Source organism: Corvus cornix, chromosome 2 (genome assembly GCF_000738735.6).
Source record: "Corvus cornix cornix isolate S_Up_H32 chromosome 2, ASM73873v5, whole genome shotgun sequence".
Lineage (NCBI taxonomy): Eukaryota > Metazoa > Chordata > Aves > Passeriformes > Corvidae > Corvus > Corvus cornix.
Window position 1 is genome coordinate 71,077,098 of NC_046333.1, and position 23,303 is coordinate 71,100,400.

At 42.1% G+C, this 23,303-nt stretch overlaps 1 protein-coding gene across 3 annotated transcripts in view; it reads left to right on the plus strand.

Moving 5' to 3' along the window:
* Window positions 1–23,303, plus strand: part of RNF152 (ring finger protein 152) — a 42,221-nt gene that overhangs the window by 10,849 nt on the left and 8,069 nt on the right. The window contains exons 1-2 of one of the 3 annotated variants that reach the window (XM_019286286.3): window positions 21,525–21,548; window positions 21,653–21,708. The exons of 1 other annotated variant lie outside the window; for it this stretch is intronic. The gene's annotated coding sequence lies outside the window, so the exon portion shown is untranslated. Of the gene's footprint in view, window positions 1–21,453; window positions 21,549–21,652; window positions 21,709–23,303 lie in introns of those variants that run through there. One more of the 3 variants, XM_019286287.3, reaches the window with a different exon arrangement.

A 23,303-nucleotide genomic window follows, 5' to 3' on the forward strand; every position in this document is an offset into this window, starting at 1 on the left:
TCTCGCAGGCAGGAAAACAGGCTTGTGAGATGTGGTCGTGATCCCTGTGAGTTCCAGAGGCGCCTTAGCTGAGCAGGCGGTAAGTGGGGAAGATGAGCAGTGGATCACAGTGGCTTTCTGACATCCTAAAGGACACAAAATCTTTGCAGTGTTTACTCTGAAAATATTCTCTCTGCCTTTCCAGAAGTGCACTGTTTACACACACACAAACACTGAGATTTTGCAGTGTATGTGCTCACGCTTTTTGTGCTGTGGGCACAGCTGGTAATGCTGATAGGAGGGTTTCTGTTGTACAGACGCTTGCTGCTTAGAAAGTAGAAATTTGCTGAGAGTGGCAGTGGAAGCCCAGCAATTTTCCTTCCAGTGAGGTAGGGAACTGCTGGTGGGGGCTGAGCTGTGCCACAGCAAGACCAGAGGTGCTGAAGTGCTGGCACTGTTTGGAATATTTAAATACTTAAATTCTTTAAACTTTTTTTTTTTTCTCTTAGCAATACTTTCCAAATTTATTTATTTAAAAGAAAACCTGAAATATGCTATTTTGCAGATGCTTGGGAGCCTGTTTTGTTCCTTTTGCCATGGTAGATCTGTTAACGTCAGTAACTACAGCTACAGGTTGCTTGTCCAGGTGAAGCTTGTCTTTGCTTTTGTGGTACCAAGCCCTGTTTGGTATGTTTTGATCTGATTCTTACAGAATTTCCTTTTGTTTGCTGCACTGTTCTGTATGGCAGTTTCCATGTAAACATTATGAGAACTGGCAGTATGGGCCTGATGCCAAGGGTAAGGGACTAATACAAATACGTTTATTTTTATTTTGGAAGCTCTTGCAATTCACACTTCGCTGGCAGGGTGGTAATGATGTTTCACAGAAGAATGCCTTTCTTATCATTTTGATTTCAAAGTGCTCTAACAGGCTCCATCCACAGTCTCAGGCATGGCAAATGATGCACTAGGATCAGGGTCCATTCAGCAGCAGGAGATGGGGATGGAGATGGGCCTGGGGGCATAGGATGAGCCTGAGGTCCGTCCAGGATAACGGCACTGCTGTGGCATCCCCAGAGCGTGGTGTGATGGCGCTGGGGGGGACTAAACAAGGTCATGTTTCCATATTTTAGTTGCCAGGCCGGTGCTGTGTTGCTTATTCAATGTTTTGTTTTAGGGGGACTGAAGATGTGTTGCTGTAGCTGAACAGCGCCTCCTCGGTGAGATCCGAGATCCCTGCCTCTGCAGTACCTGGCTCTTCGGTGGGTGCAGAGCCAGGGATGGATGAGAGCCCTTATGGTAGCTGAGGGATTGCTTTGGCTCCCGATGCGTGGCTGTGCTCAGCTGGCCGTGTGAGGTACGGAGCGTTGTCATGCCGAGGTTCTTTCAGTGGGACATGGCAGCTTTGGCACCCAGGGCTGTGCAGTCTGAGGGTACAGTGTTTAAGCTGGAGAGACACTTGATGAGAGGTCAAGATGGTTATTTGCATTACTGACGAGATGATTAGTAGACGGTGTTCATGGCTCTCATTAGAGACCTGTGGAAGATTGGGATCAAACAGAAGGATAGCTGTGTGTGTGTAATTTATGAGGCCTGCTGCTCAAACCTTCATTCGAGCTCTTAATTATTCCACAGTGGCAGTGGGGAGGAGAAGCTGGAAAATGCTAATTGTGTCCTGTGCTCTCAAATGGGAACAAAGGCAGCCATGGCATGTGGCCCACAGAGGCTTAGATGCTCCTCTATTCTGTGGATCAGGAGCGCAGTGCAGGGGATCTGATTTTCATATCTTCTGAAGTCTGTTTAGAGCTGACGATTGGCTTTCTTTGTATAGAAATACCCATTTAAAAAAAAAGCTGAAATCAAAAGGCCAGGCTCTTTGGTCCAAAACTATTTGTTCCTGGTATTTGTCACATGCTTAGTTGACTGAATTAATCAAATGGAAAATGCTTTTTCCCAAACCAGAAAACTTTCATGAAAAGAAATGTATTAGACCTATTTTTTAAATTTAAAAGCAAAATACAAAAAGATCCCTCTTCACTGCTTCCTTCTCTCACCCTCTTTGTTCTATGTTTTTCTTGGTGGCAAAATGAGAAAAGTAAAAGGTTGAAGAAAAAGTTTTGAATGTGCATTCACACATGTATGTATGGAGGAAAAACCCAAAATACATGGATGCTTTTGACTTACCAAAAATAGGCTAGTGAAAATCAGTGATTTATGTAAATTTACTTGTATTAAAAAGATGCATTTAGCAACTTGCAGCAACTTTGCAAGTTACTCCACTTTGTATTCTGGTGGTACATAAACATAGGCTTAATTTTCCACTTTCTTGCCCCTGCATATCCTTTTCTAACTTACAGCACAGTCGCTGTTTATTTAAAACTAGTCTAGGATATTGAATAGCCATGTCCAATTAATTTTCTTTCAGGTTATTGGCTTTTTTTTTTTTTTTGCTATTAATTAGTATTAGAGGTGGTGGCAACTCCTAGCTCTGAAGTGTGCAATACACTTCTTTGAGTGTCCTGACCTTCGTCACAGTTCGGGAGCCTCTCTTCTCCATTTCCTTCGTGACACGTGTCTGAGCAAAAGCCAGGGACTGCTTTAAGAGGGTCTGAAGTCATGGCTGTGATATGCTGCATACTTTTGAGATGTATCAGCTTCCCCCTTTTGTAAATCAAATCATACTGCGTAAGGTGCAGATCCTGTTATATTGCAGCTAGGCTTGCTTATTCTGTGGAAGGATGCATGCAGTTGTCTAGGTGGATGAAACTGGTTTTGAGTGTTTCAGTAATGCCACACATGACAGAAATTCTGAGCTTCTTTGTGTGAAATTCCTCTTCCTTTTCAAGAGAGGAAAATCCTTGACAGGACTTTTAAAACCTGTTGTGATATTGTGGGTTAAGTAATTACTCTAGGATCACATGAACATTTTCTTTTCTTGCCACTTTTCCAATTGTGTCAAGATTTGCAGGCAAGAAAAAAGAAAAGTAATGTAAGAGAGCAGTTAGTTTGTTTGGGGGGTTGTTTGTTTTACTTCTTTAGTACATCTTGTCTGCATCTGGTTCCTGGCAGCATTTTGTGACCTCCAGTGGATCTCATGAGTGTTTTCCATTGGGAGCCCCGAGCAGGCAGAAACCTACAAGCCAAAGCACTGAAGGTACTGAACTGCCCAAAAGGAACAGCTTCTTGTATCAACTCTTCCTCTTTTCTCCTGTGTTGGTGAGCATTGAGGCAATTGTTTAAACCAGCTGAGCTTTACTGCTAAAGAAAAAAAAGAAAAAAACCACAAAACTGTCAACATTTGGAGATGAGTACAAAGAGGACTGACCACTCCTATTCCTCTTCCAGCCAATCCCAAATTTATTGCTGGCCTTATTTCAGTACATTTGAAGATCAGCTTCATCTGAAAACAGAATTGTGGTTTGGTTGTAGTGCACCTAGGAAGTGGGAGTTAGTCTTTTGTGTCAGGATACATGCGTTTAGACTCTAGAGCTTGAGTATTCTTGGAATATTCTCAAAGTGAGAACTGGGAGTCATCTAGGCTGAAGAAGAAAGGGTCTAAGCCACAAAAATCATAAACAGAAGAAATGTAAGTTGCAGTTCTTTAGTGCTGTATAAAAGGAAACTGCTAAACATGTTCATTTGGTAAGCAAACTGGTTTATGAACTGTATTGTACTGCTTTTTTTTTTTTGTAAATTCCCCCAATTCATCAGCTCCTGTTCTGAGATAGATTGCTGGCACATTACCTTCTGTAGCCAAAAATCAAGAAGAAAGAGGTTTGTAGGAGTAGCAATTTCAGTGGACTACCTGGAATCTCAAACTGCTCATTAGGTTTCTTTGAATTATCCGGTGATGTATTTGGTAGCTGGTGTTGTGTATCAGAAGTACAATGTAAATAAATTTGATTAGAATAGTGCTCATACACTTTGTTAGTCTTTGGACTGGATTTTTCTAGCTTTGTAAAGCACAAAACTCCAGGTATTGGCAAAATGTCTTCCTGTGAATGCCTTTCCTGTAAAAAGCAGGTGCAGAGTAATTCTGTTCTATCAAAGGGAAAGACTAGTAAACGTGCTGCTCCTCCCAAAACCATACAGATCTCTGTGCTACTTTGAGGATGCATGTTGATGATTTAGCTCTTCCTTCATCACAGTTCAAGCGTGCCCCTGTCCTTACCTGTTGAGACAGGGTGCTCGGCATCTGGGAGACACAGATACCATATTGCAACCCTTCCCAGGAAAGCTGAGGTGAATTAGAAAGAAAAGAAGAGAAAGAGAAGCAGGGTCCTGCAATCCACACACTGTCTGCTTCCTAGGTCTTAGTACAGTGGCTTTTTGAAAGCAATGAAATTAGATGGCCATGTGCCCAGTGCAAGAAATTATTCACTCCAGTGTATTTATTTTTATAGTGAAATTGCATTTTCATATCTCTGTGAGAGAGACTGTAGCAGGATACAAACCCAGTGAAGCATTTCTTTTTGTGGACATAGTGAGTTTGGCGCAGCTGTGCTGAAGCCTGCTTCTCTCTTCATGACAACATTCTGAGCTGGATTTGCATCCTGCTGGTTTGCATCCTCTCCGAGGACATTTGGTGATGCAGTTGTAGTGGATGGAGATTGTATTTCGTCACACTCCAGATAGACGTGGCTGTGCAGGAAAAGATGTGCCAGACAGGCATAGCTTTAGTAAAGTTACGTGACCATGTTTTCATAGTGAAACATGGGATTAAGAACTACCCAGAAAATAATTTAATTTTACTTTCTAGTGACTCAGGAATGCAAACACTTTAGATTTGAGGCACATTTCTTAAAGGTGTTTCACATTTCAGTGCATTGAAATTATTATGCATGTAAAAGCTTGAGAGTATGAAGTCTGTGCTTGTGAATTGCGCAGTTAGTGGCTTGGCCTATCTGCGTTTTGTGTTTACATGCAAAGTAATTTACATTAGCAGTAGAGCATTCCATGTGCATACAGCATGTGTTACAGCTAATCCACACACAAAGTAGTTCTGAGAAATTAGGAGGCTGTGTTGTTAAGATGGGCTACTTTTTGGAGGTCACTAATTGTGTCTTGTCTTGAAAACAGAAGAGGGGGAAGAAAAAATTGAGGTGAGGTGGTAGGGGTTATGTGAATGTTGTAGTTAGGATCCAGTCCACTTTGAGAAATGCACTGTTGATCTTAAAGAATTACTCAGGGCTCTGTTTCAACTGGTCTCCAAAATGACTCAGTGTAAGAACCAAGGTCATGTGGATTTTTTTAAAAAGACCTATTGGACTAATTAGGTTATGTTATGTGGCTTAGTATTAGTTAAGCATGCCCAGAGTTCCTGGTAAGAGTTCAACCTTTAATTTTCTGCTGGAAGCAACTTCCCTTCAAAATCCAGAGATGTACAGCAGTTGTGATTAGAGATTGTAACATACAAACCCCAAAGCATTGTAGAAAATACAGGAAGCTGTAGAAACTGGAAGGGGGAGTTAATTGCATGACAAGGGATCCACTGAACGAGCAGATGGCTTAACACAGTGTTTCAGGGAGAAAATAGGTTGTATGAGTGTTAAGTAACTACTTTGACTGAGTCTGTTCATGTGCCTATAGTATGTAGAAAAAGATTTGTGGCTGCTGTGATTATGTATAATGGATTATTATGTAGTTGTTAGAACAAGGCAACAGAGAAGTAAGACTTTCAGATGTACTTCTTTTGCTCATTACAAACATTCAGTTCCTCTCTCTCCACCTCTGGACACTCCAGATGTTGCTTGCATGTTATCTGTTGCTTGCATGTTCCCCTTTGCTTCCTGCTCACTCTCTGTCCCTACCCACCTCCTGCCCCCGTCCTGACCTCCAGCTCCCACAGGGAGTCTGGTGTCTTTTCTCCTGCTGCATTCTCCAGCCTCTTCACACACTTCCTAAACTTCTGGCAGATTTTTAGTTTCCCCTTAATTTCTGTAGCATATGTAAGTTCAAAAGATTTTTTAAAAATTTAATAAAGGTCTTTGTCCAGTGTTTGTTTCCAGATACTGTAAACGATTGGTGAAGACCTTAGATTATTTTTATAAGGAAGCTTTTAGTATAAACTTTGCCAAATTCTACATAGCTGAAAAGAACAATCTCTTGACCCATAACTCCAGAGGGGTAATTTTACTGAGGTTCAGACACAGGTTTTGTATTGTAGGAAGTCTGTGTCCACTAAGGAAGAGCTTTCATCTCTCACATACTGTTTACTGTCTGGAGGCAAATTTCAAGTCTGGAAGTGTGAGGCCATGTGCCATTGGGAGGGTTCTCTCAAAATCGGGTCTTTGTATTGCCAGACCAGAAGGCAATATGATCAGATGAGCCAGAACATGCAGTGGGGTGTTTGTAGTGATTTTCATCAATTGCGGGAAGACAGAGAGCTACCTGACTGTTCACAAGGCCTGCTGGGCAAATGCACTGAACCAGCAAAAAGAGACTGAAGCAATGCTGTGTTTTGTGCCTGTGGTATTCATGGATGAGTGTTGGGTGTGTCAAGACCATCTTTGCTTTTGTGTGACACGTTGACTTTTTGCTGGCAAAGGTTACAGGGTGGCATTGGGCGCCTGTTTGTCCCTGCATAATGTTCAGCATGGTGTGCTTCCTCCAGTACAAGATTGGCTTGTCTTTCTGGAAAGAAAAAGGAACCCCTGCCATCAGTGAACCAGAGTGGGTACAGCTTGGATGTTGTACACACTATGTCACTACTAGGCCTGCCCAGTTTAGTGGTGGCCAGCACTGAGTCCAGAGGAGTTCTTTCCTTTTCAGCTGTGCCTGGTGTTGGCACAGTGTAAGCTAAACTTAAGCTGCCTGAATACCAGCTTAGCTAACTTGTTGTTCTTTGCTATTTGGTCTTTCCAGCACAGACAAACATAATTTCTCCTCTTCAAAGGCTGTTGTTACTCGCTGCTTTACTTCTTTCTTCCCCCCCTCCCAGTGACACCTCCAGTAATGTTTCATTGCCATGCAAAAGGAGGAGAGCACTTTGTCAGCAGCCTACTTCAGACAGAGAAATTTATATCTTTGAGAAGCATATGTACAGAACAGCAATTACTCAGATCATCAATATTTATATAGCAGATAATAGACATCATGGACAAGATGAATATTGTCACAGGAGCAATAGCTGCTGGGGAGGAGGGGAATGCAAAATGTAATTGCCAGATTTCTTTAAATGGGATAATTATTTAACTTTCAAGTGATTGGTGAAAATAGCTTAGAGTCTGAATTAACTATTGAGTGGGAGTTCATCTGCTTCTAGAAAGTGGAGGAAATGCCCCCTCCTGTCTACCCTCAGTTCACACAGTGAAAGCTGCCTGGTATGTTGTCCCTTACATGTGGATTTAGCTGAAGGCAATAATGGTGCCACTCTCTGAATGAGGAATTATATAAAACAACAAAAAAGTAATCAAGCAGCTTGTTTTGAAAATTAATTTTTGTTGATGTCTGCTGTGGATGGACATGTGTGGTTGAGATGGAGACATGGTCGTCGTACATGCTTTGATTTTAAAAGCTGAGCCCCAGTGTTCAGGGAAAGGTGGCCATGGTAGGGCAGGCTTTTTACCAGAGCTTTGCAGCATCCTGCCTCCCAGCTGATGTGCTGCTGGCTGCCTTGGTACTGCCTGATTGGACAGGCAGCCCAGTGAGTCCCTGTCTGGCCTCCTGGCCGGAGGGACAGCCCAGGTCATGGCTTCCTGTTTGCACAGGAGATGCAGCTCCTGATTTCTGCAAAGAGAATGCCTCCTCCCACCCACCCTTTTTAACCTTTTTATGGCAGTGTGATTATTTGTAGGGCTTTCATTCACTGGCAAGAAAATCTGCTAGCTTGTCCTGGTTTTGAGATGTATTAAATCAAAAACTAACTGCATGTGGGCTGTTTGCTGCAGATAATTTATTTGCTTTTTTCTCCTGCTTGTGAAATGCCTCTGAATAGCTCCATTTTTTCTTTATACTGACTAACTTTTCACATGTGACTTCAGATGTGTATCTGAAACCCTGCACCCTCCTGACTTCTTTCAGCTGAGGGGGAACAGTGGATGGGAAGGTACTTGATGTTCAGTGTTTACCTCAGTTGGGTTGGCTGTCATTTGTAATCACACGGTTTTCAAAACATTAAAGCAACTTGGGAACATTTGCAGCAGAGTTGATCCACAAAAGATTTAAAGTACTGCGATATCAAAGCTCTGGGGACTGTATTCTATGGGATGCATATAACAAGGCTTATTGTGCAATGCCCAGAGAAAAGTTGGCCCAGGAATGGGATTTGCAAAAACTGGCATCCCAAATCAGGAGGCACATGAACTGGCTACAAGGGAGGATCAAGACGAGGACTTCTAAGTCGGTAGCCCTCTTTCTGTTGCATGAAAATCTGCTGAACTGCTCCTTTGTATTCCTTTCTGGAGTTAGGTACCTTCTGCTGAGTTGTAAGCAGTGGAAGAGCTAGGGCTTGCTCTCTCTGAGTTAGGTCTGATACTCAGCCCAAAGAAGCTAAGGCTGAGTTCCCACCTTTGTCTAGCAGCATTTGATCATGGATCCTTTTCATAGGTAAGCCTATTAGACTGCCTGGATTCTAGCCCTTTTTCAAATTAATTTTTAATACAAAATAATTAAACATTCATTGGAACAGGGACAGGAACTTCCTTCCCCTCACACTCACTTTTCCTTTCTGACCTGGATATTGAATTATGCACTTCAAAGTGGAATGGGGTTGAAGAGGAGGCATTGGTGCAGCTCTCCTGAACTCCTGAAATTCCTGGTACTTGAAGCTTTAATCTGGGAGAAGGGAAAGGAATATTATAACTTAGTCAGATTCACCCTTGGTGAAGAAAAGTTTCCTTCTTCTGTGAGCCATACCCAGGTTCTTGTGTGGGTTCACCGAGTCTGCCACTGGCATGTGGCTTGGGGAGGTTCTGACCCTGTTGCATGCAGTTTAATTTGAACTGAAGGCTTGTTTGAAGCTAAATTTAGGCCAGCTTAGATTTTGGTATTGCAGGTAAAGCTGAGATCTCCAATAACATCAATATTAAGAGTTCAGATGCTTGTTCCAGTGCCTAACTGTATTAATAAAGGTGCTTTCTAAATTGCAGATCACAGACCCAGTATTGCAACTATGCGTGCTTCAGCTTTTTCTTAAGCAGTACCCCTTCAGCTTTTAATGATGGCAGTGTACTCTTTGCTCAGAATTTAAGCTAGTAGTCAACAGGCTTACTTTCTTAGTTACCTTCCTCAGGTCTCTTTGAGGCAGCCACTCTTGAGACTCTGTTGAAAGACTGTCTGCAAAAGGGTCAATTTAAACATTATCTTCTGTGTGAGGTTCTGCCTTGAGGAAGGTAAGCACTAGATACCCCTTGGAGAGATTACTGCAATTCTCAAGCCAGCACCTTACATAGGTGAGCCAGCCCCGTGACAGATGCATGCATGACACATTCATTGCTCCTCCAGGTGCATTGCAGCTTGGAATAGCTTTTTTTCAGAGTAAGGAGAAGAACAAGGGGCCATTGAAGAGAGCAGGTTATCAGCACTACTGATATGCTAGATTATTGGATTGTGTTGAAATAATGAGTTTTTTCATCAGGCTAGATTGTTTCGTGCCTAATTGTCTGAATAGTTTTTGCTTTTTTTTTTGTTTCTCTCTTTTTTTTTTTCATTGCAGTAACTTGCACAGGGATCCTGGAGACGATGAAAAGGATTGCTTTCCCCTCATGTTTAATGAGGTACTTGCTGTGTTTTGGTTGTCTTAGTGCATTGTAAGCCCTGACGTATTTATATTCTAGTTTGAGGATGAGGTGTTAGTGGCATGAGGAAATGGTGTGTTTGCAGCATCCAGAAGCCATGAGCCTCTCTTAATTCCGTTTCCCTTCAGTGTCAAGCACTGGGGCACCACCATGAAGACTATACATCAAGGTATTTCTGTCAGGCTGGTGCAAACTAGCTAAAGCCTTAAGGCGTTTTGGTGAGTTCAGCGTGTAAAGATCCAGTCCTGTGTAGTGGTTTTCTTTTAAGCTAAAAATGGGAAGAACTGTATGGTGCAGGAGGGAGTCAGGGATATATTGGTACAAAGATTCAAGAATGTTCTTACAAAAATCCCTCTTCCTTAGCTTCTGAGCAATACAATCTCAGTACAGTTTGCCTCTTCTGTGGTTTCAAGCTGGTTTGAAGATTTGTCCTTCATTGCCTTCTGGAAGAGTCTTTCTGCATCCTAATTTTGTCAAAGTTCATTGGTTTATTTTTTGGAGGGACACCCCCAACCCCAAGCAAATCTCCTTTCACTGAAAAACAGAACGGAAGGGTTAGGTTTAGGAATGCAATCACCATATCCCATGGGAATTGCAATTAGCATACTTTATTTTCCCATTCTTGCCTTGGGGTTTGGCTTTATGGCTGATGTCCATCTCTTCTTTAAAAGTTTATTTGCTGTTGTGGTTATGGGAGATGCAGTCTAGCTGGGAAGCCCAGTCCCTGTTGGAGGTTGGGAACAAGGGTCATCCTGTATGCAAGTACCTCGAGCTGGAGTAAGCAGCATTTCACAGTTCTGAAAATGGATTGCCGAATTTCCAGCATTTAGTAGAAAGGCACCACTTCCTTTAGTACAGGTGACATAGCTGTTCATTTCATATAATCCGTAAGGTCTTGAAACCCTACATTTTCATGAAAACTCACTTTTCTCTATTTTTAAGTCATCATCTTGGCTTAATTTGCAAGCACAAAATACCTTTTTTAGGGGCTTGTCCCACACTAATGAAGTGTGATACTAGGATACTGGAGTTAGTTGTAAGTTCAAAGTACAGCAAGTATACTGATATGATTTGCCTGAGGAGACCTCTTGTTTGGCATAAATATTTCTGACATGTGGAATAGAGCTAGACTGGGAACAGGAATAAACTACTCTTCAGACTTCAGATTTTACTTTCTGAAGTAGATAGATTCCCTTCTGAAAATAGAAATCAGCAGAAATGCTGGAATTGTGTTAATTGAACAGACTGATACATAGTCTGTGGAGTAGGAGATGTCAGTGTATGAAATTTAAGGATGTCTAGAAGAGAGAAGCTGGTCAGCACTAGCAAATTAGTTAGAATTCAGTGAAGTTGTATTACTCACAAATTTGCTTTCAATAAGCAGTGAGCTATTTTTACAAGGACTGTTTACAACTGCTACTTTTATGGTTGGCTAATTAGCAACCCCCTTTGGAAAGAAAAACGACCCTCCTGAAAGTCTTCAAGCGTACAGAAACTTGGATTTTTTAATCCTCTCAGTTTCACGGTGTCTTCTGCCTTTCAGCTTGTGGTCTCTTGCAAGCTGCCACTCTCCCTGTTTGTGTGACTTCTACAGAAAATACAAGTAATAGTAGTTGAAAGGGAATTTTAAAATAGATCATGAAATGTAGGGTATGTCAGGATGATTTTGAGGTGGTCTTAAAAAATCCAGTGGTTGTCTTTTTTGAAAGCTTTTGCTGAATGTTTGAGATTTAGCCTTCCTCCTCTTTATCTAAAGGTTGGGAAGGTCTGTTCCTCTCAGACAGCGCATGTCACATGTGTTGGCATTTGGGAGTTTGACCAGGACTGCTTCTCCACTGGAAGGATTCCTGGGCACGCCTGGCTCAAATCTGCTCTTTAGAGCAGTTACTGTGAAAGGAGCTTCACCCAGCTCAGTGGAACTGCTTCATATGGAATGGTCACTGGCAGAAAGAAATGCTGGCAGAACTGGACCCAGGCTGGTTTTCACAATTTTAAAGAAATCGTCTGTCCACCTAAAAAGTGTCTGTGATACATTTTTTTAAAGCTCATGTATAAATTTAAAATTATTTTCATGTGTAAAATAAATTAATTCATGCTATCCTACTGGTGCTCCTGAACATCTTTGCAAAATGGCAAGGCAAACAAGTGAAAAGTGTTTTGGTAACAAAATGTGCACTTAAAGAGGGTATTTTGCGCTTGTTCAAAAGCAGTTTAGGGAAGAAACTCCCTCACACCGACTTACCTCTTGGAGTCCTGATTTACTGTGCAGGTCGGTTCTGATGCAGCTGCATCCTGACACAAGAAGGTGTGAGCTACAGGGCTACTTATGATAGTGAGGAGTTATTTGAAGAAAAGTTAGGAGTTAGCGTGACCCAAAGATAAGTGGCGGTGTTTGGTGAGGGGCAGTGGAAACACAATCGCACAACTACAGGAACTTTATGGTTGTAGCTCTTGGAGGAGCTACAGCGAAAAACCCTTGGTATTTTGAGGAACCTGGCTCATTTTTTCAGTGTTAAAGGTTTACATTCCTGCGCTGCTGCTTCCTCTGCCGGCTGAAACTCCTTTATGTGGTCTATTGGAGAAACTCTTTTATCATCTGTGTTAATGGGTGGTTATGAAATGAGAACAAAAAAAGTAAGATTACGCACTGGCGATTTTTAAGAATCCACAAATTTGTCCTTTAATAAAATTATAATACTGTTGCTTTTTCAAATGAAGAGGGACACAGAGGTCCACAACCTGTACTTGTACATTTTAAAATCAGGATATAATGCTGAGCTGGAATTTTTCCGCTCACTCCTTTAGAGGTCTCATTTTCTAGCATTCATGCTGATTTCTTTTGTGTCATTTTAAACAATACACAATAGCATTTTTCCATCAGCAAAGGCCTGTGCATTTCAGTGACCTTTACTGCTTTCTTTTGAGGGGTTATGCAATCAACATACGAGAATTAAAATATTTAATGTTATTTTTTCTTAAAAAGAGGTCTTATGCCTTTATTCTCATGGTCGTACAACCCACACCTGTGTCTTGCACCTGCAGTCTTTATTTCGAGGAGCCTGAAAGTCTGCTTGCAAAATCTGAGCTCATTTGCAAAAATCAAGCTAAAAAAAAAGAACATAAGTGGATAAAACTATTGTCTTTAAAGCAAGACATTCTAATGTTCCTCCTTTGGTCCCCCACCTCAATTAAATATATGATATTTTATTCCAAATTTAAATTCAGAACTTACAAAGGGATTGACCCTTTTCATATCTATTGGCTAGTCAATGCCAGAGAATTTTGTGTGCCTTTCTGAACCCACTTAAAATGCACTTGCCTACTTTTTGCTGCTTGGCAACATTAAAGCTCCTGAGAGTCCACACTAAGTGCAATCTCCTCACTAGAGCAAGGTTGCTCATTAGAGATGGAGGTTTATTGCACTTAATAGCAAGGAGAATACTGAAGCCTCACCACCTTTTAGTTGTGCTTCCTGATCAGGTGGCTGGAATATCAAGCAGAGCATCCATGCATCTGTTTGGGGACATCCATGGAAACAGATCCACGTAAGTTCTTAGAGCAACAGCTGTGTGACTTGCGAACTTGGAAGTACTTCTGGTGCTTCATGGTAATAACCAGACGGTTACACACTTCATTGCTGCTCAGAGTATGGGTTACAGTTATGCTTCGTGATTTGTTTTTCCACAGGTGAATATTTTATGGTCCAAATCCACAGTAGGATAGCAGCTAGGAAGGTGGAGTAAGCATGAACAGTTGTCTCATTCTTCTTTCCATGCTGTCAGCCCATCTTTGTGTATTAAAAGATACTTAATCTAAAAACATGTTTGGAGCAAACTTATGTGCAGCGCATATAGTACGTAAACCTTGAGCTGAATTGTGCCTCTTTCAGTGGGTGATACTAGTGAACCATCAAGAAAAAAGGTGTTTATAGCTTGTGAGGAAGTGAGTTTGGAATTCTAGATACAAAGGAATTTCCTAAACACAGGGATGTCATGGCATTGATCATGGCCCCTGTTCTGCAAGAAGGACACATTACTTTGGTTTTAGTTGTTGCTCGTATCCACAGATATGACCTTAAACTTTTCCAGTTTTGTGTCTATTTATATTTGGGATCAGTTTGGAGGGAGGGAGCAGGGAAATGCCAGTGATCCACTGACATATACAGGAGAGGAAAGGAAATTACTTTATGACAGATCTTTTCTGCTATTTCCACATGAGCAGATGGATCCTATGGTACAGGTTTGCCTTTAAGGAGAGTTTAAGCAGTAAATACTTCACTTTTTTTAAGAGGGCTGGTTATTTTCCGTGCTTGTATAGCTTTTAGGTAATTCATAAAGACTTCTGATAAAAATGCAGGGTGGTTTTTTTTTTTTCTCACCCAGTTGTATGACCTTCAGTACTTTTAAACTGTAAATTTTTCCAGGGTAGAACGGTGTGAAAATCACATCGTTGTCAAGCAATTCATTATCTCTCTAAATCTTGACTGCTGTGCTGGATGCCTAGAGTTGGACAAAACAACTGTCCTTCACCGTTTTTCTTTAAAGTTTCTTTTTCTAAGAGAATGGCACAATCCTTCTGGGTTTAAGGATACCTCCTTCTATCTCCCTCAAGTTGCACAGTGTTTTAAAGGGTCTAATTTTGAACATTGAAGGATTGGGGGTGTTTTCAGCAGGAGCAGAACAAGGAGTTGCTGTTAATGAGAGATGCAAAGACCAGGTGGGCCACAGCTCTTTGAAGTGGATTTATTTCTTGTGGTTGCTGAGACATCTCAATAGAGGCTTTACTGACAGTCACTGGTCGAGTGGAAGAAGTGCTGGTGGGACTGACTTTGCTGTGGGAGGAGTGCAAGTGTGGGGCAAGGCAGAAGGCTCAGAGCAGGGTGAGTGTCTTCATTGTGCCCTGAGGAACCATCTGTAGTGATGCTTCCTAACCATGCAGGTGAGCGCTGTAGCTGTTACGTGTGTATAGGGTCTAGCTAAACATATACACAAAGGAACTGGTTTCCTAATTGCTGGCGTCTGTTCTTTGTTGGTGGTGCTGTCTTAAAGCAGTAAAAGCCAGCATTATTTCAGCTCTGTCCTGTGTTTGGAGGAGTGTAGGAGAGTGGTGGGAGGCAGTAAGATGCTGCCACCTCTCCATGCACGAGGTGAGAAAGCAACTCTCCCTGCCCTGTGGGAGCTCTCCCCTCAGTCAGGGGGCGAGTAATGAGCTCAGTGCTTTGGGTGTGCTGGCACCCTTCCTTGCTTCTGGAAAGGACCCATAAGGTGCATATCAGCTTGCTGGTGCATCCCATCCAGCACCAAGGTAAAAGCTGGGACTGGCACATTTTTCTCTGCCGTTTGGAAGAGGGAAGGAAGGTGGAGACTATCATCCTAAACCAAACCTCCTGAAGGAGGCTGAAGGGGTAGTGGGACAGCCAAGCAGAACTAGCTTCCTTGGTCCTGTGAGCTCTGGTGCTTCATGGTTTATATTCTGGAGTGCCACCTGCTGGCACTTCTCTCTTCACTCGCTTTTTTCTAGAGGCAGCTCCAGATGATGGGAACTCAGAGCAGAGAAGCATGAATGTTAGTAATAAGAATAACAGTACTAATTATTTGTATTGATCTTTACATTATTTTTTTAATCATCATGGCACTTAAGGATCCTGTTTATTGGCAAAGAACGCACTCTGGCAGGTGTTCTGCAAACTTGGCGTGAAAGAAACTGGCAGAGGCTTCACTGCTTAGAAAATAGCACAGTGTGAAGGAATGGTTTAAAAAATAGAAAACTGTTTTTCCAATCTGTGCTGTTATTTGGCAAAATATAAAGCATTTTTTAAAATTTATGGCTTGCTTTAGTAAAATGTTTGGATTATTTCTGTAGTTGGCAAAAAAACCTCCAAAGCAGTAATCATTTCACTGAAAGACACCTGACAGAGAAGACACTTAGGCAAAAGTTAAGAAAACACTGAGTCAACTCTAAAAAGTAAAAATTATGTCAGTAAAGTAATTCTGAAAACCTTTTGGCTGGAAAGCAAGGGATGTTGTAGTTTGTGTCACAAAGGAGATATGGATCCAGAGCTGAAATTTTTTTCATCCTAGCCAAGAACTTGTTTTGGCAGTATAAAAGAGGCAGTTTTTGATTCTGTTTTTTAACACTGATTTAATTCCATCTGTGGGTCAAAGCCTAAATGGGCGTTGTCAGTGAGGTGCCTTTGGCATCAGTTTGGTTGTGTGCATTGGCATTGCCCATGTTCAGCGTGCCACTGTAAGACACAGATACAGTACTATAACAGAAATAAAATAAAGAGTTCAACTGAGTGGAACGTGGTCAGATCTTGCAGAGATGCATAAAGCTGTGTGTATTCACACTGTGATTTAGATAATCACATCCAGTGCAACACTCTCTAGACTTTCCGCCTTTTCTGCCTTCCTTGCTGAGGCGTCCCTAAAGCACCTCTTTGGTTCCTAACTGCTATTCTGTGTGATGTTGCATGGAATAGAATCACAGAATTCTTTAGATTGGAAGAAGCCTTTAAGATCATTGAGTCCAACCATTAACTCAGCATTGCCATGTTCACCACTAAACCGTGTCCCAGGGGCCAGATTTCCACATCTTTTAAATACCTCCAGGCATAATGATTCCACCGCTTCCCTGGGCAGCTGTTTCAATGCTTGACCATCCTTTCTGTGAATAAATTTTTTTCTAACATCTAATCTAAGCCTCTCCTGGTGCAACTTGTGGCCATTTCCTCTTGTTTTGTCACTTGTTATTTGGGACAAGAGACCAACCCCCACCTCACCACAAGCCTCCTTTCAGGCAATTTTAGAGAGTGATAAGGTCTCCCCTGAACCTCCTTTTCTCCAGGCTAAAGGCCCCCAGCTCCTTCAGCTGCTCCTCATCAGACTTGTGCTCCAGACCCTTCACCAGCTCCATTGCCCTTCTTCAAGCATGCTTCAGCACCTCAATGTTCCTCTTGTAGTGAGGGGATCAGAACTAAACACAGAATTCAAGGTGAAATACATGTTGGAAATAAGTGGTGAGGCTTGTCTGATGTAAGACTTCAAAAGTAATTAATGATTTTGGGATGTATGCTGGAGAGCACTGGGATGAGTGTGACCTTTTTTTTTTTTTTAAGAAATCCTTTAACCACCTGTCTTTTCCCTGTAAAATCATTCAGATCTTTTTCAAGAAATACTTGTAAAAACCAGCAGTCCTATTGACCACATAGTCCTCTTCAGCTTCAGTCACATCATGAAATGTAACTTGTATGTTGAAAATGCCCCATGTTGTGATTTTATTTTTAAGCCAACAACCAAAGAAAGCTGAATAACAGTTACTGAAAGCACACTTCTGCAAAACTACAGCTGATAGTTGGAGTGTATCTCATTTGCCCTTGTTAGATTAGGAAAGGAAAAAAGTAAAACATGGTGTAGCACTAGACTTAAGCATTCCACCCACATTCAACAGCAGAGCAGTGTGAGAGACGCTTCTGGCTTATGCAGTGGCTGACCATATCAGAAGAAAAATTATTCCAGAGTCAGTACAAAAAGCTTTCTTTGCCCTTTACGTTACCTTTTTATAAATTTCTTCTGAACGAAAACAGATTGAAATGGAAGTTGAAACGAGCTGATGTGTTAATGGAAATTTCCATTTTTGCCAAAGGAGAAAGTATTTGCATAATTTGATATGAAAACTGCCAATGAATTTGTTCACCTCAAAACTTGATTTCTTTAGTTAGCTCTAACTCTCATGCAGAAATCACGAGACTGGCCTGCAGATCAGAGACTGAAGTTTAAGGGTCCTATCTAACTGGGATCTGAAGTTCATGTTTTCAGGCTTTTCTTCGGATAAATGGGACTAGCAGCCTTCTTTTTACTGAATATTGACGTGATTGTCCATAATCCTGTGAGCCTAGGACTCACTGTGGCCATAGACGATCAGGATTGTGATGATGTGTTGAGCATTAGCAGTATTATGCTAGTTTCCTTGTCTGTTTTGCTGTTACATTGCAAGGACTGCAGATCCAAGCACAAAATTAAGAGGTGTGAAGCAGTTTGCTTCACTTTGATTATTTTGCTCTAATGTGGCGTAACACAGCCCTTTCTGAGCATTTGCACTCCTTCATACAGCAAAATTGCTGTAAACTGTTAGTTTAAGTGCTGCCAAATGGAGGGTATTTTCACACCAGGATGTTTCAAAAGCAGATTTTGACTGGCAGAAGTATGATGGGCGATGTCTGGCCCAAACTTTCAAACTCACTGTAAAGAATGAAATTTAACTTGACAAAGCTTGGCAGGTCTGATAAACTTCATGCAGCTACAGCAGTGGCTCTTGGAATAGAGTACCATCTCTGTGAAGGAAAGCAAACAGTAGGTTTCACATAATGTGGGCAGGAATAGTTCATCTTCCCATGCATGAGCATTTGAGCAGCCAATTGCCAGTCTCCACCACAGCCTGTCTGTCATAGCAGAAGGGGTAGCAGCTCTGAGCTCAGTGTCCCAGATCTGTAATTTATCTCAGCCCACTGGAGAGAGTTGTGGTAGTGCTAACCTGAGTTACGATCATCTCTCTTGAGAGAGAGCACTGCTTTGCTTAGCTGCAAGACTGCTGCTGGCTGAAAACAGTGCTGGTTCATGTGATGGGGAGACTTGGTGCAAATCCCCTCACTGTTCTAGGCTTCGTTCGAGATGTCCATCCTTGGGAGTCTTGTTTCTGTCATGGACATGCCCATGGGCATGGAGAGAGCCAGGAGCCTTTCCTGGTGTTAGTTTCTTGTCTCACCACTAATCTGCAATTTCACCTGGTGATGCTGGGGCTTTGTGTGACAATGTGGAGTTGGTTGGGATAGTTGATGTGCAACCAGTTTGTTAGTTGCAGCTGTTTTGGGAAGGTTGTATTGTGTTTCAGGGTGGTGCAGGGGAAGCAAAGGTGTCAGCACTTGGAGATTACCTTGATCTGCCTGTGGCTTCTGGCACCAGGTTCTGTATTGGTGGTGTTGATGGATCATGTGTTAAGTATGTAAATGCTACTGACCTCAAGAGCACGTGTCATCCCATTAACTTCCCTGGCTGAGGTCATGTCACGTGCTCCATAACTGGTCGAACTGAAGCTTGTGGAGTGTTTGTAGTCACAGGTAGAAACACATGGTTTAGAAAAGTATTGGAAGCAATTACTTATCCAATATAGCCTGCTACATCTCTTCAGAGGATTTTACTGGTGTAAAGACAGAGAGATAAATCATGAAATGGGAAATCATCAATATTATGCAGTTCAGGCTTGATCTAACTCTGCTTCTGATCCATATTTGCAGTGAGAGCTGGACTGTTCCCAAAATCCAGGAAGTGAGGGTGGTATTAATATTACTAGCTGACAGAATGTTACAGGGTGAATGATTAGTTTCCAATAAGAAAGGAGCTTTTGGATCAATTCCAGTTCCTTTTGGTGTAATCTGCAAACCAGAATGACCAGTGCCGTGACCCGGAGTAGCTGTAGCGCTTATCAGAGGCCAAAACTTCATGAAGATCATGATTTGTCTGCATTATGAAATGACAGAGCCGTTGACCTTGAGGAGGCAGATTAGTTGGCTATCTTCCACTCTCTTGTGAAGATAAACTCTTTGAAGTGGCGGCTTGGCATTGGCACCGCTGTTACACATTCTCTGTTGATAAACAGGGGGCTTTACTCCTTTGTGCTGCCCACTTAGCAGATTGCAGGAGAAAGGTAGAAAGATGGAAAAAGTTCCTTGTGCCCTTCTAATCCCTTTCAGACCTTATTCTACTAATTATGATGTATGAAAGAATTTCCTTACCTATTGTTGTGGGGCTTTTAATAAAATATTTTCCAATTTCTTAATTCCATCTATTTGAAGGTAAAAGGATGTATTACTTTGACTCCCCTAGGTCTGTTGTGCTTTTCCCTCCACTTTTTCTGAAGCTAAAAAAAAATGACACAACCCCTTCCTGTACTTGAAGAAAAGAAACCCCAGGCCATCCCAGGCCTTGAGAGCAGCCACGTGAATGTGGGTCACATAGTCACGTCTTCGGGAAGCTGTGTTGGATGAGTGCAGAGAGCAGAAACCATGTTAAGTGGGTGGGAGTCGGGGTGGGTACGAGGTGGGGCACAGAGCAGTCACAGCAATTAAAACTCATTTGAAGGGCTTTTGTTTCCTGAGGTAAGTGTGAAGTCGAGTTTCCAGTTTTTGCATTGTTTAGGCAGTGTATGAACATGTGAGTATTGATTCCTTTCCTCACTGTTTGGGCCCATAGGCAGGTAGATTTTGTCCTAGTTTATCAAAATCCACTCAATGACCTTGGAGAGCTGTAGCACTCTCTCCTGTAATTATAGACCAGTGTCTTAATAGACTCAGTCACCCACTGACCTGTAACAGTGAGAAAAGTCTGCATTTGAGCTTTATTTAAATTTGATTTTTTTTGATGGTGGATTTTTTAAGTCTAATACCAGATCCTCAGGGGAGGGAGGGAAGAATCTTTTAATTAAGTTTCTATTTAGGTATCAGGCAAATCCTATCAATGGCAGATGAAGCATAAAGCTCTCATGGGAGAGTAAAATTTGTAATTTGAGTGATCAGGTGCTTCATGCCTCCCTCAGTAGTTTGAATGCCACAGTATTATATTGCCTTATGTGAAAATCCCTTAGAAAGAGGATGTTACATTGCATTTGAAAGCTGTTACTGAGTGTGAGTTTAGCACCAGTAGCTCCTCCCATATGTTGTGGGATTTTGGCCTCAGTGACTTAACTTGTGACCTCACTTTAAGTTCGGGAAGCAGCTTCTAAGTCTGTCTTTGCCAACTACCTAACCCCTTGCCCCTTTGTCCTGGTGATAAATAGCTACTAGTGCTGCTTTTGTTCAGGGCTGAGAGGTAGATTTCTTTTTACACCCCACCTTCCACCACTATTCATCATGATGGTGGTTTGAATGGCAAATGGATCTCTCACATGGTGGTGGAAAAACCTGGCTTTTGATTCCTCTTATCCTGGTGTTTAGAAGTGAGTCAGGCACAATTAAGAGCAGCCAATAAAAAGTGAGGAAGTGCTAATGGCCTTGCAAGCATTGTGCTCAGAGTGGGCTGTAGAAATGAGCATCATCCCTCGGGATGCTTTGAATGCTGGAGATTCTGTTTATTCGCAAAATTAGAGGAACCTTTTTATATCCTGCACTGGGAAATTTTCTGATGTGGTATGTCTTAGGACCACAGTCAGGTCTTTCATCCTGCTAGTGCACCCCTCATGGAGAGAAGGGAAACTTAGAGCAGCCGGAATGGTGAGTAGTACCATCACACTCCTTTTAGCAGGGCAGAGCTGCACCTGGAGGTGCTCTGCCAGGATGGAGGGGGACTAGGAGATGTAGGGAATCACAGCTGTGGGACAGCTTTGCAACTGACCTTGTCAAAAGCATGCAGACTTATCAGAGTTGGGCTGGTGAGGAGCAGATCACGCTCCCGGCCACTAGGATCACCTGCACAGAGGGCTCCTGAGAGGCTGTGTGGGCAGGAAAGCTGTCAGCTCTCTGTCTCTGCTAGTCTGAAATGGGCATATTTCTGTGGAATATTTTAATTTCAGATAATGGTTTTTACTTGTAAAGTGCCTCATGTGAAACTGTCTGATGAGCATATAGCTGTACTGTTCTGTCTCAGCACGATGAAATGTTTGCTGACCTGGCACATTGCAGGTGATTAGTAGTGTTTGCTGTTGGAACAAAGTGCAGCTTATCCTGGTCATATTTGACCAAAATAAGGTCTTTGGAGGCAGGGAATGTGGACGTGTCAAAGTTTTCAGATAAAAGGAGAGAGCAGCACAGCTGGTTGTGTGAGATGGAACACGAAGCAGCATGTGAGTCTCTCTCTGTTTTCTCTAAATGCCAAAGTCTAGTGTTTTCACCTGATCTGTTTTTGCTCCAAACCCATAAATGTCTACATGTCGTTATATTCCTGTAGGTGACCTTTCTGCCTCTGGCTCCTCTTCCTAGGGCTGACTGGTGACAATTTCTAAGGTAAATGCTGTGGGATGATACCTTGCAACTAGGTTCCTTCTTTGTGATCCACCACTGATTTCTCAGCTGCCTGAGAGGCAGGACAGACTGGCATTCTGTCAGATGTGTACCGTCGGGATCACCCACAGCAGGTTCTCTTGCCATCAGCATGGATCCCCTGGTGCTGGTTCATAGGATATTACAGACTCAAGTATCACAGTTTCACTCAGCTTTATTCTTTGTGGCTTTATGCACCCAGGACTGTGTAGACCAAGATGCTCATCTTGGCAAGGGCTGGACTAAAGCTAAAGGAGCAGTGACAGCTTGCACTGGCTGAGGCTTTGGCTAAATTAAAACACTACATCTTCAATATTTGTGTGCAATTGTGAATAATTAAGTGGAAAGGATGGTGAGTGTAGGCTGCCTGGCTTACAGGAAGGTTCCTGGAAAACACGTAATTCTGAAGAGAAGAATGGATTTACTTTGTTGTTTTATTGTTAGCTTTATGTCCCTCAAAATGCATGTAGCCTCTCAGTTGTAATGTGCATGGTGGATGAACTATGCCCGTGGAGATACTTACCTTCTGGAGCACAGGCTCTCGTGTTTTTCATAATCTGTGAAAAAGCTGCTATGTTTAATGAAAGCCCCCCCCGAAATCCCAGGCATACCATGGGGATTCTGCCAGCTGTAAGCAGTGGGGAAAAATGTGTAGGTTTCTGAGCTTTGTTGCAGAAAAGAATCTGTTACCTCTGGCCTGTGGCTCATGGGGTGAAAAGTAGAGTTGTGATGAAATTGTACAGGAACTTTTGAGGCGATCTGGGTGGTCCGTGACCTTGGACCAACTGCTTTGTCTCTCAGCACTTCTTTTCTTAGATGATGAAAGAATACAATGATGATAATACTTGTCTCTTAACATGGGTGTTGTGATGAATAAATTAATTGTTCGTTGTGCTGTTCTCAGTTACTATGGTAATTAGTGCTACAGAACAGCCTAAAAATAAGTAAGATCATTTAGTGAAGGATATTCAGGGGAAATCAGGGAGTACGTCCTGGGCATTTGCAGTAGCCCGAGTATGTTTTGTGCAAACGTGAATTTATGAAAAACATTCACCAATGCTGAATTTTTGTAGCAGAAATGCTTCCAAATATTAAATATGTTCCTTCCTCCTCATTATCTGTTTGAAGTGACTCTAGCACACATTTCCTTCCGTATCTGTGGGCACATGATTCTTGGTATTAGTTCTCCTATTGAGAACAGCACTCGTTCCTCACCCCATCTCCTTTACAGCCTAAGGGCACCTGAAATGAATGATTCTTTCTTCTTCATGAATCATACATACTCACTACTACTGCCAAAGAATTGTTAATGTGTTTGGGGAGTTTACATAATGAACCTTCCTCGGGAAAGGTGAAGTACTGTCAATGCACCTCCCTGCTGAAATTCTGTTATAACCTTGCTGTACAGCAAGTAGACTGCCTAAATCCATGTGTAAGTCTATGCAAAGTTTTTGAGGCTTTCTCTCAGTGATCAGTTAACTACATCAGCATGCCTCAGAGCCAGTCTTTTAAAATGTTATATGATGTTTAATCATCTGTGAATTGTATTGGATTCCACA